Below are 16,628 nucleotides of genomic sequence, written 5' to 3'. Positions count from 1 at the left end.
AAATTAGGCACCCTTGTTCTATCGCCATTTGGACTTGCTGACGCCACACCCTGCAGTCGTTGGTGGCGTGGGTGAACGTGTTATGCCACTTGCAGTATGGCTTTCCGTTCAGCTCCTGAGCCGTGGGGATCTTGTGGCCTTCGGGTACCTTTAGCTGCTTCTCCTTCAGTAAGAGGTCGAAAATTTGTTCAGCCTTGGTCACGTCGAAGTCAAACCCTCTCGGAGGACCTTGTGGCTTAACCCACTTACAGGACATGGGGCTTGCCCCCCGAGTCCATTCAGCCACTGCTACCTCTTGATCTCCCGCAGAAACTTCATCTTCATCTGCCTCAACCAGGACCACCGCACGCTTGAATTTATCCTGGTATACATGCGGGTGGCGCTTGTTCATATGCGGCAGCTTCTGCACCATGTGCGCCGGTGAAGGGTAGTACGCTGGGAGGCCACGTCCTTGATTGGTGATGCGAGACCCACCACCGCCAACTCGGCTGCTTCTTTTTCGGTCACATGAGCCGAATAGCATCGGTTCCTAACGGTCTCGAAGCGGCTGGACGTATTCGACACTGTTTCCCCGCGCTTCGTCGTACTTGTGCTAGATCGGCAATGCCGGCCTCGGAAGCCTCCGAGTGATGCCGCATGTGGAGCTCGCTCTTCCAACTACTTCCAAGTCCGGATTGAGTCCGGTGGCAGCGATGTGTACCACCCGAAAGCCGATCCCGTGAGGGACTGTGCGAAGAACCTCACACGCAGCTCATCCGATCGCTGAGATCGTGCCCGACTGTGCCAAATATCGGCTCACATGCTCGATGGAGCTGGAACCATCCGATCCATTAAACTTAGAGAAATCGGGGAGCCGATATTTGGGTGGTAGCGGGATCAACTCGTACTCGTTGGGGTACGGCTTGGAATAGCCGATTGTCCTCCTTTTCGGCACCATGCCGAACTGGTCTCTCGGGATAGTGCGATCTAATCCGCGGTGCCGGCTGCAGGAGTCGAACTGCGAAGATTCGCCGGAGTGGCATACTTAGCCAGCCATGCTTGCTTTTCCAGCTGCGAGCCAAGCTGCAGGAGCTGAGCTCTGGAGGTTTGTCGGAGTGGCATACTTAGCTAGCCACATCTGCTTCTCAAGATCTGTTCCCGAAGTTCCTCCTGCTGTTCCAGAAGTCCCTGCTGTCGCAGTCTGGTTTGTGAGTGCCCAGTTGCTGCAGTCTGGCACGTATGTGCACGTGTATCCGTGAGGGATCTCCTTAGGCGCCTCATGCAAGAACTGGTAGTCGCTGGGGTCACCACCGATCTTGTAGAAGACGTATGCCGGTGAACTCGGCACTTCTGGTGCTGCCAACGCGAATGGCAGCGGTGGACGGGACTGGAGTGGCAGCTCTCCTTGATGAGTCCCTAGAGCTGGTCCTGACGGAGAGTGCTGATGCCTCATGATTTCCTGGATCACCCGAAGAGCGACACGCTCCAAAGTGTTCACCAGGCTCTCAGAATGGCGGTGCAGCGAATGAGCTACCATGAAGTTAATCTCTCGACGCGGGGACCCGGTGCGTTCTTCGACGGGGCGGACAGGTCCACTCCATCGAGCGCGCCTTCGGGTGAGAACCCTTTCCACCGATGCCATGTGAGCGGGTTACGTGAAAAGAGCCGATGAGGTCGGCTTCGAGGACTGCTTTGATCTCGTCATACTTCTTCTTGAGCTCCTCGTCGGATCCTCGCACGTGAGCGGAGTGCCTTCCGCCATCTCGGATGTAGATGGCGATGCGGTTGATGTCGAAGACTGTCCCACCGGGCGTGCCGAAATGTGTTGCGGTCGGAAACCCACCGGCGAGCAGCGACGGGCAACACGGTAGAGCCGGGAGGCTCCCGGGACTGCGGGCGGCCCTGGTCCCTCCGAGCGACGGCCCGCAAAGACTCGGCACGCACGTCCGATGCTCGGTGCAAGGGCGTGCCACCTGATCTATACACGATCGGGAAGGTGATGGATGTGCCTCGCTTAGTTTCCTGCATGGCATACACGTAAACATTAAATACGAGCCTTGATCGGCTCTCGGGTTGTCTCGTGAATCGGCTCAAGGAGCCGATCCACCCATGATCCGTACGAGGTGTACGGTCGGATGGTGGTCCTGCTTGATCAAAATAAAGCTAAAACGACCTACTACGATTTAGGGTTTTCACCACATAATCGGAACATCCTACTCGTGATTGAGCACGGCGGCCACGCACGGTGATCGTAAACCGACCCTAGACAAGGCCTAAAAACCAACATGAAGCTGATCCCCGGAACATCCTGTCTAGGGCTAGCAAACTACACCCTACGCGCCACTGGATCCTTCAACCCGTTTGTAAGGCCTAACTATGCGGATATTAAACTAATCCTTGTAGAACAAGGAGCAATCATAACGGATCGGATCTACTAAATAATGATCAAGCGGGGTGCCTCCCTTACACCTAAGATAGGCGTAAGGGCGGCTAGATGTCTAAGGGTTGCACGGACGAAAGCATATAATACGATGAAGCTATGCTAACCCTAACACACCTATGATAACTACGTTGCTCGCCATCAACAAGGCTTCAGCACGAGCAACGCATGAACAGCGAATAAACGTGTACTTCCTAGATCGCAAGATGCGATCTAGGCAGCATGATACTTACCCGGAAGAAACCCTCGAGACAAGGGAGTTGGCGATGCGCCTAGATTGGTTTGTGGTGAACGTGATTGTTGTTTATTTCATAAACCCTAGATACATATTTATAGTCCGTAGACTCTCTAATGTGGGAGTAATCCCAACCGGGCACGAGCCAAACTCTATGTAACCGACACGTATCCTACTATATTACAGATACACGGGCAAACTAGCCCAGACTTTGCATATAAGGCCGATTCATGTATTCCTTTCATGTATATCCTTCAAGCCCATCTTCAATCGCGGCCCACCTCTGATCCGGTCAAATTCTGGTGATAACAGACGTATCAAGCATCCCCAAGCTTAGTTCCTACTCGCCCTCGAGTACGTAAACGATAAAAAGAATAATTTCTGAAGTGACATGCTACCAACATAATCTTGATCATACTATTGTAAAGCATATGAGATGAATGAAGTGACTTAAGGCAATGATCTATAGTTTGCTAACAAATAGATAACATATAGCAAAAACTTTTCATGAATAGTACTTTCAAGACAAGCATCAAAAAGTCTTGCATAAGAGTTAACTCATAAAGCAATAAATTCTTAATAAGAGGTTTTGAAACAACACAAAGGAAGATTTAAGTTTCAGCAATTGCTTTCAACTTTCAACATGCATATCTCATGGATAATTATCAACACAAAGTAATATAATAAGTGCAATAAGCAAGCATGTAAGAATCAATGCACAGTTGACACAAGTGTTTGCTTCTAAGATAGAAAGAAGTAGGTGTCGAGGGTACTCCTCGCCAATGCCCTCCGATAGGGGCTTAGGGTTGATGGAATCCTGCAAGCTGACACGAGACATCGGTTCACAGACAAGCGGGGAGAGCGATTTACCCAGGTTCGGGGCCCTCGATGAGGTAAAACCCTTACGTCCTGCCTGTCTGTTCTTGATTATGATGATAATGGGTTACAATGGGGTGCCGAATAGTTCGGCTGAGATCTCGTCGAGATGGCTATTGCTAAGGTGACCTAGCTCTAAGCTTCTTCTGGCTAAGATTGCTAAGATTGATCGTGTCCCTCGGTAGCCCCTCTCCTGGCCTTTATATAGGAGGCTAGGTATCAAGAGGTCTCACCGAGTACGACTAGGTTTACAGTAATTTTAGATCCGATCTTTCCTTGTTCGATCGCTTCCTTGTCTTGCCCGCCAAGGAACCTTCTGGTGCGCCGTCCTAGTGACCCATCTCGCCTTCATGTGTCTTCATGGGCCTCTAATTAGTCAATACAGGATAGGGTAATGTGGGTTACCCGAAGGGTAGTGCCCACGTCAGTAGCCCCCGAGTGTCTAGCCGAAGATAGTTCGGGTAGAGACTAAAGTATGTCTTCTCCTGATGTTCTTCTCCTTCATTGTCCTTGTTCATCTTGAATCTGCTCTATCTTCATTTTGTCGGGTGCGCGTTAGCGCTCCCGATGGGAGTAGCCCCCGAGTCTAGGTACGGATGCTCACAGTCCGCGCGTAGACTCAAGTTGTACCACTCGAGTATTTTCCTTTGCCGATGTTTTCCACAGATTTTCATAGGTCATCCGATATATTTTCTTTATGCAAAGGATAATGAGTAACGTGCCTAACTGTTGTTTGGTTAACTGCCGATGGCAAAACAACGTTACCCTACACAAAATCAAGTCCCCAGGAATGATCCTGGAGTGCAAAAAACTTCTATCGGGTGTGCATCACGCGCTCCCGATGGGAGTAATAGCCCCCGAGTGTCTGGGTGCGAGCGCTTGCAACCGAGTGCAGACTCAAACCTTCTTCCTTCGGCTGCTCATTCTGTCGAGTCTTCATTTTATCGGGTGCGCGTCAGCGCTCCCGATGGGAGTAGCCCTCGAGTCTAGGTACGGATGTACGCGGCCGGGCGTAGACTCAAGTCCTTCATCCGATAGCTTTTCTTTTTTCCTTCGAATGCTTCAAGTTTTTTTATGACGTCACTGTTGACGTGTAACTGCTGTGGGCTGATTGACAAGACTTGACCTGACGGGCCCACCCTAGCTCTGCGCGGGCAGTTTTTAGGGCTTGACCAATGCACGCGTGGCGATCGAGGCGTCTCCTCGATTTTCGCACAACGTGGGAATAATGGGCCGCTGGTTCTACTCCTTCTTCAAGCGCCACGTGTACGATCGGATCTGCCCCACCCCCACGACGCTTTGTGGAGTTATGGCCACGATTGGGCACAAATTCTTACGGGATAAATAGGGGGCCTCCTCTCTTTTTTATCTTTTACCCCGTTTACTGCTCATCTTCTCCCTCAAGCCTCCCTGTTCAACAGAAGCTCCGTTCACCATGGGCAAGAAGAAGAGCGGCAGTACCTCGGAGGCGGTCAAAGTTAGCCGTGATTGGAGCGCCGTCGCCATTTCCAACCGTGACATCAACAAGCTTCGCGCTCTCGGCTTCATCTCCGCAACTGAGGAAGACATTCGTCTCCCAGGTTCGGTTACTCGCCCTAAGCCCCCAAAGGGATTCACTGTCATGTTTGCAGCTTTCCTGTTTCGTGGCCTCTCTCTTCCGGCCCACGAATTCCTTCGTTCCCTCCTTTTCTTCTATGGGATTCAGCTCTGGCAGCTGACCCCAAATTCCATCCTCCACCTCTCCATTTTTATTACCGTTTGCGAGGCCTTCCTCGGCATTGAGCCTCACTGGGGTCTTTGGAGGAAGATCTTATGTGAAGCGTCACAACGACAGTAATGGCCCCCCCGTTGTTGGTGGCGTTGGCTTCGTCGTCAGGAAGGAGGTCGACTACTTCGACTACCCAATGAAGGAATCCGTCCAAGGCTGGCGCAACAAATGGTTCTACCTGCGAGATTCCGCCGTTTCTGGGCGGCGTTCAAATCTTCCCCCCTTTGATGATGTCTTGGTGGCTCAGAAGAAGAAGTCTTGGCAAAACGCCCTTTCTCCCGAAGAAAAGGCGACAACCGATGAACTGTTTGAGCAAATAGTCACCTTGAAGAATACAGGAGGTTTGACGATGTGCGGTACTGAAGTAGTTTCAGTGTTCCTACAACGTCGAGTGCAGCCGCTGATGTCCCGCCCTCACCAGTTATGGCTTTATACTGGCAAAGGCGATAAGTCAAGGATCAACTCTGCCGACCTATCGGCAGATGAGCTTCGGGACGAGGTTCGTCGCCTAACATGCCTCAGTACGAAGGATACCATCGTCCTGACATCGGCTCGTCCTCCCTACGATCTCGACCACCTCCCGTCCGAGGTAATCTTACTGCCCCTCGCATGCTTTCATCCTTTTTTGCTTCGCCGTATTTTACAATTTTCTTTACTCTTTCTGATAGGCCCCAGTCGTCGTCTGATGCTATCCTCCTTCACCAGAAAGTGGTGTGGAACCGGAGGACGATGACGATGATTCTGACGGAACTGAAGGCGCCCAGCAGGTCCTTGAGGACAGCGATGTTCAAGAGGGCGACACTGCCGAAGATGCCGCTTTTACCAGTAGCAAGCGCCGCTTGCAGATAGATGATGATTTCATCACGACGGCTGAATCTAGTCCTAGCGACCAAGATAATGATGCCGTTGAAACTCCTCCGCCTTCTCCTGTTAAAACAAGTTTCTTCGCGGACGAAGATGATCTGGAGCTGTGAGCATCTATACTCTTTTTTCTTGATTTATTTCTTGTCATCCTGCATGCTAACTGTGCACTTTACTTAAGTAGCTCTGATGATGACGATGTTCCTCTCGCGAAGAGGGCCAAGTTAGTCTCGCGAGAACAGCATCGGCTAAGGAGTCAGATCCTTCTCCCGCCAAGTCAACGCCTCCTACCAGGGCGGCTGTAGAGAAAATTCCGGTGTCGAAGGTTATTCCTCCCGGTGATCCCCCTGCTTCGTTGGCTTCTCGTGACCACGTAAGTTTTTATGTTGCTTTGTTTTGCTAAATTTCTCTTTTTATCGACTGAATCTCCCTTCTCCCTTGCCGCAGCCGATTTATGCCACAGTCGACGCTGTGGCAGATTTTGCTGAGCAGTTTACCCGACTGGAAGCCGAAAATGCCCAGCTTCGAAAGAGCGTCATGACCTCGGCTGATCAGGTGTTAGAAGCCAACAGGTTTGCTTCCGACGTCAAGAACGAAAATGCCTCGCTGAAGAGAGAGCTGTCAAAGCTGAAGCAACAAATGAAGGACGAACAAGAAGCCAGGCGAGCGGCAGCGATCGCAGTCGATAAGAAGGAAGGCGTCCTCCGCGAATCCGTCAAGGATTTATTAGGTGAAAACCCATGGTATCCCACTTTTTATTGGTGATTCTTTATTGGTTACTGATATATCTCTCTTTCAGAGGCCGCCAATATAACTGTCAGCCGTCGTCATCAGCTTCGGGTGGACTCCACAGTCAATGCCTTGTCACTTACCGCTGAGTCTAATGTCCAGGTCCTTGGACTACTGCAAAAGACCAAGGGAGCATTGTCGAGGCTATACTCGATGATCTTCCCGAAGATGAAGCAGGACAAGACTCTCGACGAGTTGGCGGATGCTTTCCTCGTTGATCCTTCCGAGCCCGTGGAGGTGCCGAAACGCCGTAGCCGCGTGATTGGGGCGGTTCTTACTTTTCGGTTGCTTATGGGCCATGGGATGGGGTCGGAATTGGAGGAGTTTTCTAAGGCACTGCCTGTTGATGATGAAAACCATCTGGTCGACCTTGAGCCTTTCAAAAGATCGGCGATAACTTGCGCCAACCGCCTTCTGAAGCTGGTGGATGAAGCGCGAGCCGAGCCTGTTCCTGAGTCTGCCCCTGGTTCATCGTCGGCGAACCCTTGAACTGTTATTTGACTTGTTGTAAATAAGATCATCCGTAGCTTGAAGTAGCTTAATTAAAATTCGGCTCTGTTGCCAATTCAAACATCCTTTTGTCTGTAAAATGTATGCTGAACGCTCCCGATGGGAGTTTTTATGTTAATGCTTGGTCTGAACTGGGGACTGTACTGCAGATTCCTTCATCTTCTTCCCGTGCGGAGCTTTTTCCGAACCCTTCGAGTAATGACGAGTCAAGCCTTGTTCGTCGCTTACGTGATCAGGTGTCTTGTCTAAATAAAGACATTACTTCTCTTCGTGCGATGGCAGCCTTGGTGAAGAAAAAGGGAGAGATAGCGACTGCTGTCGAACAATATGCTCTCGATGGTCTTCATGTTGCTACCGAAAGCTTGGGCTGTAAGTATTAGCCTATCTTCCGATTTCTGGCATAGCTTGAATGTTCTTTTATCTGACATTTGTCCCTTTTCCAGTCGTAGCTTCGGATGCAGCTGAAGAGAACAGGAAGATTCATGAAGAGGTTGAGGCGATGACCGATGTTGCGCATCGGACGCATGGTTTATGGCTGCATCGTCCGAAGGCTGTCGTCATTGATACGTCTCCGACGTATCGATAATTTCTTATGTTCTATGCCATATTATTGATGATACCTACATGTTTTATGCACACTTTATGTCATATTCGTGCATTTTCTGGAACTAACCTATTAACAAGATGCCGAAGTGCCGGTTCTCGTTTTACTGCTGTTTTTGGTTTCAGAAATCCTAGTAACAAAATATTCTCGGAATTGGACGAAACGAAGACCCGGGGGCCTATTTTGCCACGAACCTTCCGAGAAGACCGAAGAGCATACGAAGTGGGGCCACGAGGTGGCCAAACCACATGGCGGCGCGGCCAAGGGGGCCCGCGCCGCCCTGTGGTGTGGGCCCCTTGTTAGCCCCCGACTGCGCCCTTCCGCCTACTTAAAGCCTCCGTCGCGAAACCCACGATGCGAAAAACCACGATACGGAAAACCTTGCGAGACGCCGCCGATCCCATCTCGGGGGATTCGGAGATCTCCTCCGGCACCCTGCCGGAGAGGGGATTCATCTCCCGGAGGACTCTACACCGCCATGGTCGCCTCCGGAGTGATGAGTGAGTAGTTCACCCCTGGACTATGGGTCCATAGCGGTAGCTAGATGGTTGTCTTCTCCTCATTGTGCTTCATTGTTGGATCTTGTGAGCTGCCTAACATGATCAAGATCATCTATCCGTAATACTCTATGTTGTGTTTGTCGGGATCCGATGGATAGAGAATACCATGTTATGTTAATTATAAAGTTATTACATATGTGTTGTTTATGATCTTGCATGCTCTCCGTTACTAGTAGAGGCTCGGCCAAGTTTTTGCTTTTAACTCCAAGAGGGAGTATTTATGCTCGATAGTGGGTTCATGCTGCATTGACACCAGGACGATGACGAGAAAGTTCTAAGGTTGTGTTGTCTTGTTGCCACTAGGGATAAAACATTGGCGCTATGTCCGAGGATGTAGTTGTTGATTACATTACGCACCATACTTAATGCAATTGTATGTTGCTTTGCAACTTAATACTGGAAGGGGTTCGGACGATAACTCGAAGGTGGACTTTTTAGGCATAGATGCGGTTGGATGGCGGTCTATGTACTTTGTCGTAATGCCCAATTAAATCTCACTATACTTATCATGCCATGTATGTGCATTGTTATGCCCTCTCTATTTGTCAATTGCCCGATCGTAATTTGTTCACCCAACATGCTTTTATCTTATGGGAGAGACACCTCTAGTGAGCTGTGGACCCCGGTCCATTCTTTAATACTGAAATACAAATCTGCTTGCAATACTTGTTTTTACTATTTTCTCTGCAAACAATCATCTTCCACACAATACGGTTAATCCTTTGTTACGGCAAGCCGGTGAGATTGACAACCTCACTGTTTCGTTGGGGCAAAGTACTTTGGTTGTGTTGTGCGGGTTCCACGTTGGCGCCGGAATCCCGGTGTTGCGCCGCACTACATCCCGCCGCCATCAACCTTCAACGTGCTTCTTGGCTCCTCCTGGTTCGATAAACCTTGGTTTCTTTCTGAGGGAAAACTTGCTGCTGTGCGCATCATACCTTCCTCTTGGGGTTGCCCAAAGAACGTGTGAAATACACGCCATCAAGCTCTTTTTCTGGCGCCGTTGCCGGGGAACAAAGAAAAGATACACCACAAAGATTTTCAACTCCCACGTCAACAGCTCTTTTTCCGGCGCCGTTGCCGGGGAGATCAAGACACGCTGCAAGGGGAGTCTCCACTTCTCAATCTCTTTACTTTGTTTTTGTCTTGCTTTATTTTATTTACTACTTTGTTTGCTGCATTATATCAAAACACAAAAAAATTAGTTGCTAGTTTTACTTTATTTACTGTCTTGCACTCTATATCAAAAACACAAAAAAAATTAGTTTACTTACATTTACTTTATCTAGTTTGCTTTATTTACTGCCTTGCACTCTATATTAAAAATACAAAAAAATTAGTTACTTTTGTTACCATGTCTAGCTCTGAACCTGTTACTTCTTCGCCTGAAGAATTAGTCTTCACTTTTAAACAAGGGGATGAGGAGAGTTTTAAGGATGCTTGGTCTATAATTTTTACTTCTTATCGTAAAACTGAACCTCAAATGACTCTAAGTTTGCTCCTTAGTAATTTTTATTTTGGTCTTATGATTCGCTATAGATATGCCTTGGATGCTCTAGTGGGAGGAGATTTCCTTCATTGTAATGGGGATCAAGCTTTTAATGCCATAAAGAAGTTGGTTGCATCACATGATTCATCTAATAATTTTGATTCAGCCCTTATTAGCATTCATAATAGATTAAATACTCTTGAGACAAGTGCATCTCGCTTAAATGAAAATTATGGATACATTCGTAACCGTCTTGATCAAGTTTTAGTGAACTCTGAACCTTCATTGTGGAAACCTACTATTAAAATTGTCATAGGTAACCAAACTCTTCGTGCTAATTGTGATATTATGACTGAATTTTGCCTAATGCCTAAGGGGATTCATAAATCTTTGAAACTTTGGGAATTCACTGAAGGGGGAGAAGGAATAACTCTTATTGATAACTCTGTTATAATTCCTAAAGGGATAGCTGCGGGTGTGCATACAACCATTCTTGGGATAACAATATCCGTTGATTACCTTGTCATTGAATGCGCAGGAACAAGACAAATCACACTCGGAAGATCCCTGCTGAAATTATTGGGAGCAGTCATAGACGTGAGAGAAGGCACCATAAAATTCACCTCTACACCCGGGGATAGTCATATATTCCCTAAGCCAAAGAGTAAGGACAAGAAAGGTAAGGGTAAAGCCCAAGGTAATGTCAATGCTTCATCTCTCGATGTCACTTGAGTTACACTTTACGCGCCTAGGCGAAGGCGTTAAAGAAAAGCGCTTATGGGAGACAACCCATGTTTTACTCCAGTATTTTTGTTTTATATTTGTGTCTTGGAAGTTGTTTACTACTGTAGCAACCTCTCCTTATCTTAGCTTGAGTTTTGTTGTGCCAAGTAAAGTCTTTGATAAAAAAATAAGTACTAGATTTGGATTACTGCGCAGTTCCAGATTTCTTTTCTGTCACGAATCTGGGTCTACCTCCCTGTAGGTAGCTCAGAAAATTAAGCCAATTTACGTGCATGATCCTCAGATATGTACGCAACTTTCATTCAATTTGAGCATTTTCGTTTGAGCAAGTCTGGTGGCCTAATAAAATCCATCTTTACGGACTGTTCTGTTTTGACAGATTCTATCTTTTATTTCGCATTGCCTCTTTTGCTATGTTGGATGAATTTCTTTGATCCATTAATGTCCAGTAGCTTTATGCAATGTCCAGAAGTGTTAAGAATGATTGTGTCACCTCTGAACATGTGAATTTTTATTATGCACTAACCCTCTAATGAGTTGTTTCGAGTTTGGTGTGGAGGAAGTTTTCAAGGATCAAGAGAGGAGTATGATGCAATATGATCAAGGAGAGTGAAAGCTCTAAGCTTGGGGATGCCCCGGTGGTTCACCCCTGCATATTCTAAGAAGACTCAAGCGTCTAAGCTTGGGGATGCCCAAGGCATCCCCTTCTTCATCGACAACATTATCGGGTTCCTCCCCGAAACTATATTTTTATTCCGTCACATCTTATGCACTTTGCTTGGAGCGTCGGTTTGTTTTTGTTTTTGTTTTGTTTGAATAAAATGGATCCTAGCATTCACTTTATGGGAGAGAGACACGCTCCGCTGTAGCATATGGACAAATATGTCCTTAGGCTCTACTCATAGTATTCATGGCGAAGTTTCATCTTCGTTAATTTGTTATATGGTTGGAATTGGAAAATGCTACATGTAGTAACTCTAAAATGTCTTGGATAATTTGATACTTGGCAATTGTTGTGCTCGTGTTTAAGCTCTTGCATCATATACTTTGCACCCATTAATGAAGAAATACTTAGAGCTTGCTAATTTGGTTTGCATATTTGGTTTCTCTAGAGTCTAGATAACATCTAGTATTGAGTTTTGAACAACAAGGAAGACGGTATGGAGTCTTATAATGTTTTCAATATGTCTTTTATGTGAGTTTTGCTGTACCGTTCATCCTTGTGTTTGTTTCAAATAACCTTGCTAGCCTAAACCTTGTATCGAGAGGGAATACTTCTCATGCATCCAAAATACTTGAGCCAACCACTATGCCATTTGTGTCCACCATACCTACCTACTACATGGTATTTATCCGCCATTCCAAAGTAAATTGCTTGAGTGCTACCTTTAAAATTCCATCATTCACCTTTGCAATATATAGCTCATGGGACAAATAGCTTTAAAAAACTATTGTGGTATTGAATATGTACTTATGCACTTTATCTCTTATTAAGTTGCTTGTTGTGCGATAACCATGTTTACGGGGACGCCATCAACTATTCTTTGTTGAATATCATGTGAGTTGCTATGCATGTACGTCTTGTCTGAAGTAAGAGAGATCTACCACCTTCATGGTTGGAGCATGCATATTGTTAGAGAAGAACTTTGGGCCGCTAACTTAAGCCATGATTCATGGTGGAAGTTTCAGTTTTGGACACATATCCTCAATCTCATATGAGAATAATAATTGTTGCCACATGCTTATGCATTAAAGAGGAGTCCATTATCTGTTGTCCATGTTGTCCCGGTATGGATGTCTAAGTTGAGAATAATCAAAAGCGAGAAATCCAAAATGCGAGCTTTCTCCTTAGACCTTTGTACAGGCGGCATGGAGGTACCCCATTGTGACACTTGGTTAAAACATGTGCATTGCAAAGATCCGGTAGTCCAAGCTAATTAGGACAAGGTGCGGGCACTATTAGTACACTATGCATGAGACTTGCAACTTGTAAGATATAACTTTCATAACTCATATGCTTTATTACTACCGTTGACAAAATTGTTTCATGTTTTCAAAATAAAAGCTCTAGCACAAATATAGCAATCGATGCTTTCCTCTTTGAAGGACCATTCTTTTTTACTTTTATGTTGAGTCGGTTCACCTATCTCTCTCCACCTCAAGAAGCAAACACTTGTGTGAAGCTGTGCATTGATTCCTACATACTTGCATATTGTACTTGTTATATTACTCTATGTTGACAATTATCCATGAGATATACATGTTACAAGTTGAAAGCAACCGCTGAAACTTAATCTTCCTTTGTGTTGCTTCAATACCTTTACTTTGATTTATTGCTTTATGAGTTAACTCTTATGCAAGACTTATTGATGCTTGTCTTGAAGTACTATTCATGAAAAGTCTTTGCTTTATGATTCACTTGTTTACTCATGTCATTACCATTGTTTTGATCGCTGCATCCACTACATATGTTTACAAATAGTATGATCAAGGTTATGATGGCATGTCACTTCAGAAATTATCTTTGTTATCGTTTTACCCGCTCGGGACGAGCAGAACTAAGCTTGGGGATGCTTGATACGTCTCCGACGTATCGATAATTTCTTATGTTCTATGCCATATTATTGATGATACCTACATGTTTTATGCACACTTTATGTCATATTCGTGCATTTTACGGAACTAACCTATTAACAAGATGCCGAAGTGCCGGTTCTGGTTTTCTGCTGTTTTTGGTTTCAGAAATCCTAGTAACGAAATATTCTCGGAATTGGACGAAACGAAGACCCAGGGGCCTATTTTGCCACGAACCTTCCAGAAGACCGAAGAGCATACAAAGTGGGGCCACGAGGTGGCCAAACCACATGGCGGCGCGGCCAAGGGGGGGCCCACGCCGCCCTGTGGTGTGGGCCCCTCGTTAGCCCCCCGACTCTGCCCTTCCGCCTACTTAAAGCCTCCGTCGCGAAACCCTTGATGCGAAAAACCACGATACGGAAAACCTTGCGAGACGCCGCCGCCACCGATCCCATCTCGGGGGATTACGGAGATCTCCTCCGGCACCCTGCCGGAGAGGGGATTCATCTCCCGGAGGACTCTACACCGCCATGGTCGCCTCCGGAGTGATGAGTGAGTAGTTCACCCCTGGACTATGGGTCCATAGCGGTAGCTAGATGGTTGTCTTCTCCTCATTGTGCTTCATTGTTGGATCTTGTGAGCTGCCTAACATGATCAAGATCATCTATACGTAATACTCTATGTTGTGTTTGTCGGGATCCGATGGATAGAGAATACCATGTTATGTTAATTATAAAGTTATTACATATGTGTTGTTTATGATCTTGCATGCTCTCCGTTACTAGTAGAGGCTCGGCCAAGTTTTTGCTTTTAACTCCAAGAGGGAGTATTTATGCTCGATAGTGGGTTCATGCTGCATTGACACCGGGACGATGTGAGAAAGTTCTAAGGTTGTGTTGTCTTGTTGCCACTAGGGATAAAACATTGGCGCTATGTCAGAGGATGTAGTTGTTGATTACATTACGCACCATACTTAATGCAATTGTATGTTGCTTTGCAACTTAATGCTGGAAGGGGTTCGGACGATAACTCTGAAGGTGGACTTTTTAGGCATAGATGCGGTTGGATGGCGGTCTATGTACTTTGTCGTAATGCCCAATTAAATCTCACTATACTTATCATGCCATGTATGTGCATTGTTATGCCCTCTCTATTTGTCAATTGCCCGATTGTAATTTGTTCACCCAACATGCTTTTATCTTATGGGAGAGACACCTCTAGTGAGCTGTGGACCCCGGTCCATTCTTTAATCTTGAAATACAAATCTGCTGCAATACTTGTTTTTACTATTTTCTCCGCAAACAATCATCTTCCACACAATACGGTTAATCCTTTGTTACGGCAAGCCGGTGAGATTGACAACCTCAGCTGTTTCGTTGGGGCAAAGTACTTTGGTTGTGTTGTGCGGGTTCCACGTTGGCGCCGGAATCCCTGGTGTTGCGCCGCACTACATCCCGCCGCCATCAACCTTCAACGTGCTTCTTGGCTCCTCCTGGTTCGATAAACCTTGGTTTCTTTCTGAGGGAAAACTTGCTGCTGTGCGCATCATACCTTCCTCTTGGGGTTGCCCAACGAACGTGTGAAATACACGCCATCAGTCATGTCGAAGTTTAAGTACCGGGTGATGAAGGCACATTACTATTTTGATAAGTATTATGCTCATCTCACGATGGTTTGGAACACCTTGTTTCCTCTGGACCAGGCACCCGAAACCTTGTATGGCTTGTTCACCCGATTCAAGTCTCCTGAGAGGATTCGACAGTTGGTGCGGAAAGAGCTTCTGGCTGGTGCTGAGCTTGCCTTTGCTTCAATATTGGCGTGCCATCCAACTCTAGACTTGAGAGCCGTAGCAAATACTAAAAGAGATTTAAGCCAGTACTATGACGTTGCTAGAGGCCACTGCTTACACCGTCGTTTCTCGGATGGAATCATGCCTTGAAAAGGAACAGAAGGCCCACTGGGACCGGGGAACCCGATTATAAATGTAATAACCTTGTATCTGCATAAGATTGTTTACTGCGTACGCTGCACGCTATGTTTTATTGTCGAGTGCGGCTGAGTGATCAGTTCAGCCTGCTTTCTCGACGACTTCATTGAATTTATGTAATGTTATTGCGAAGTCGATATGTAATTTATTCGAGAGTTTGGCTTCGTCACGCTGTGCACCGGTTTGAGCCTTATCTTGTAATAATGTAACCATCGACTGCAGCACTCGCGTATTTTTCGAGGCTTGGATTGGTTGTTTTTGTGTGTCATTAATCTTAGCTCTCGCTGAGAGCATTTAATTAATGACACTGTGTAAGCATATTTCTTTTGGGCCAGCGCTCCCGATGGGAGTTAGAGCCGAAGGTAGGGGCTCCAAACGTTATGTTCGGATGCCAAAGCCTGAAGCAAGAAAAAAGATAGAAAATCTGATTAGACCTTTATTCATAATGTAAACACAACCTTATGGGCCGTTGACAAAACAATCGTGTCCTATGTATAGAACCGTCGCAATTGCGCGATATTCCATGGATTCTCGACGTCTTTCCATGAAGCTGGATTTTTGAGCCGATAGGCTCCTCCTGGTATCACTTCCGTGATGATGTATGGTCCTTCCCATGGAGATTCTAGCTTCAAGGGTCTTTTTTGCTTCAGCCGCAGTACCATATCCCCAACATTGAAACTTCGACTGCGTATTCGTCGACTGTGGTAGTTTCTCAGCGATTGCTGGTACACCGTTGTTCTTGCCAAGGCGATATCTCGTGCTTCGTCAAGGAGATCGACAGCATCTTGTATTGCTATGTTAGAGGAGGACTCCGTGTATGCTGCCACTCGAGGAGCTTCAAATCGGACGTCGGCTGGTAGGACTGCTTCGGCTCCGTGCACCAAGAAGAATGGAGTATACTGAGTCGACCTGTTGGGTGTAGTATGCAAACTCCAGAGTACAGATGGTAACTCTTCGACCCAGGCTCCGGCTGCGCCTTTAAGGCGTTTCTTGAGGCCATCTCCTATTAGACCATTGATCCTTTCCACCTGGCCGTTGGTCTGGGGGTGAGAGACTGATGCGAATTTCAATTTGATTCCTCCATCATCACAAAATTTCCTGAACTCCTCGGAATCAAAATTGGAGCCGTTGTACCGTGACGATCTTTGTGGGGCATACCGAATCAACAAGTTATTCCCTTGAAGAATTGAACCGTTGTTTCAGCTTTTGGTT

Source organism: Lolium rigidum, chromosome 3 (genome assembly GCF_022539505.1).
Source record: "Lolium rigidum isolate FL_2022 chromosome 3, APGP_CSIRO_Lrig_0.1, whole genome shotgun sequence".
NCBI classification, from domain to species: domain Eukaryota; kingdom Viridiplantae; phylum Streptophyta; class Magnoliopsida; order Poales; family Poaceae; genus Lolium; species Lolium rigidum.
This window is presented reverse-complemented; position numbering follows the sequence as displayed.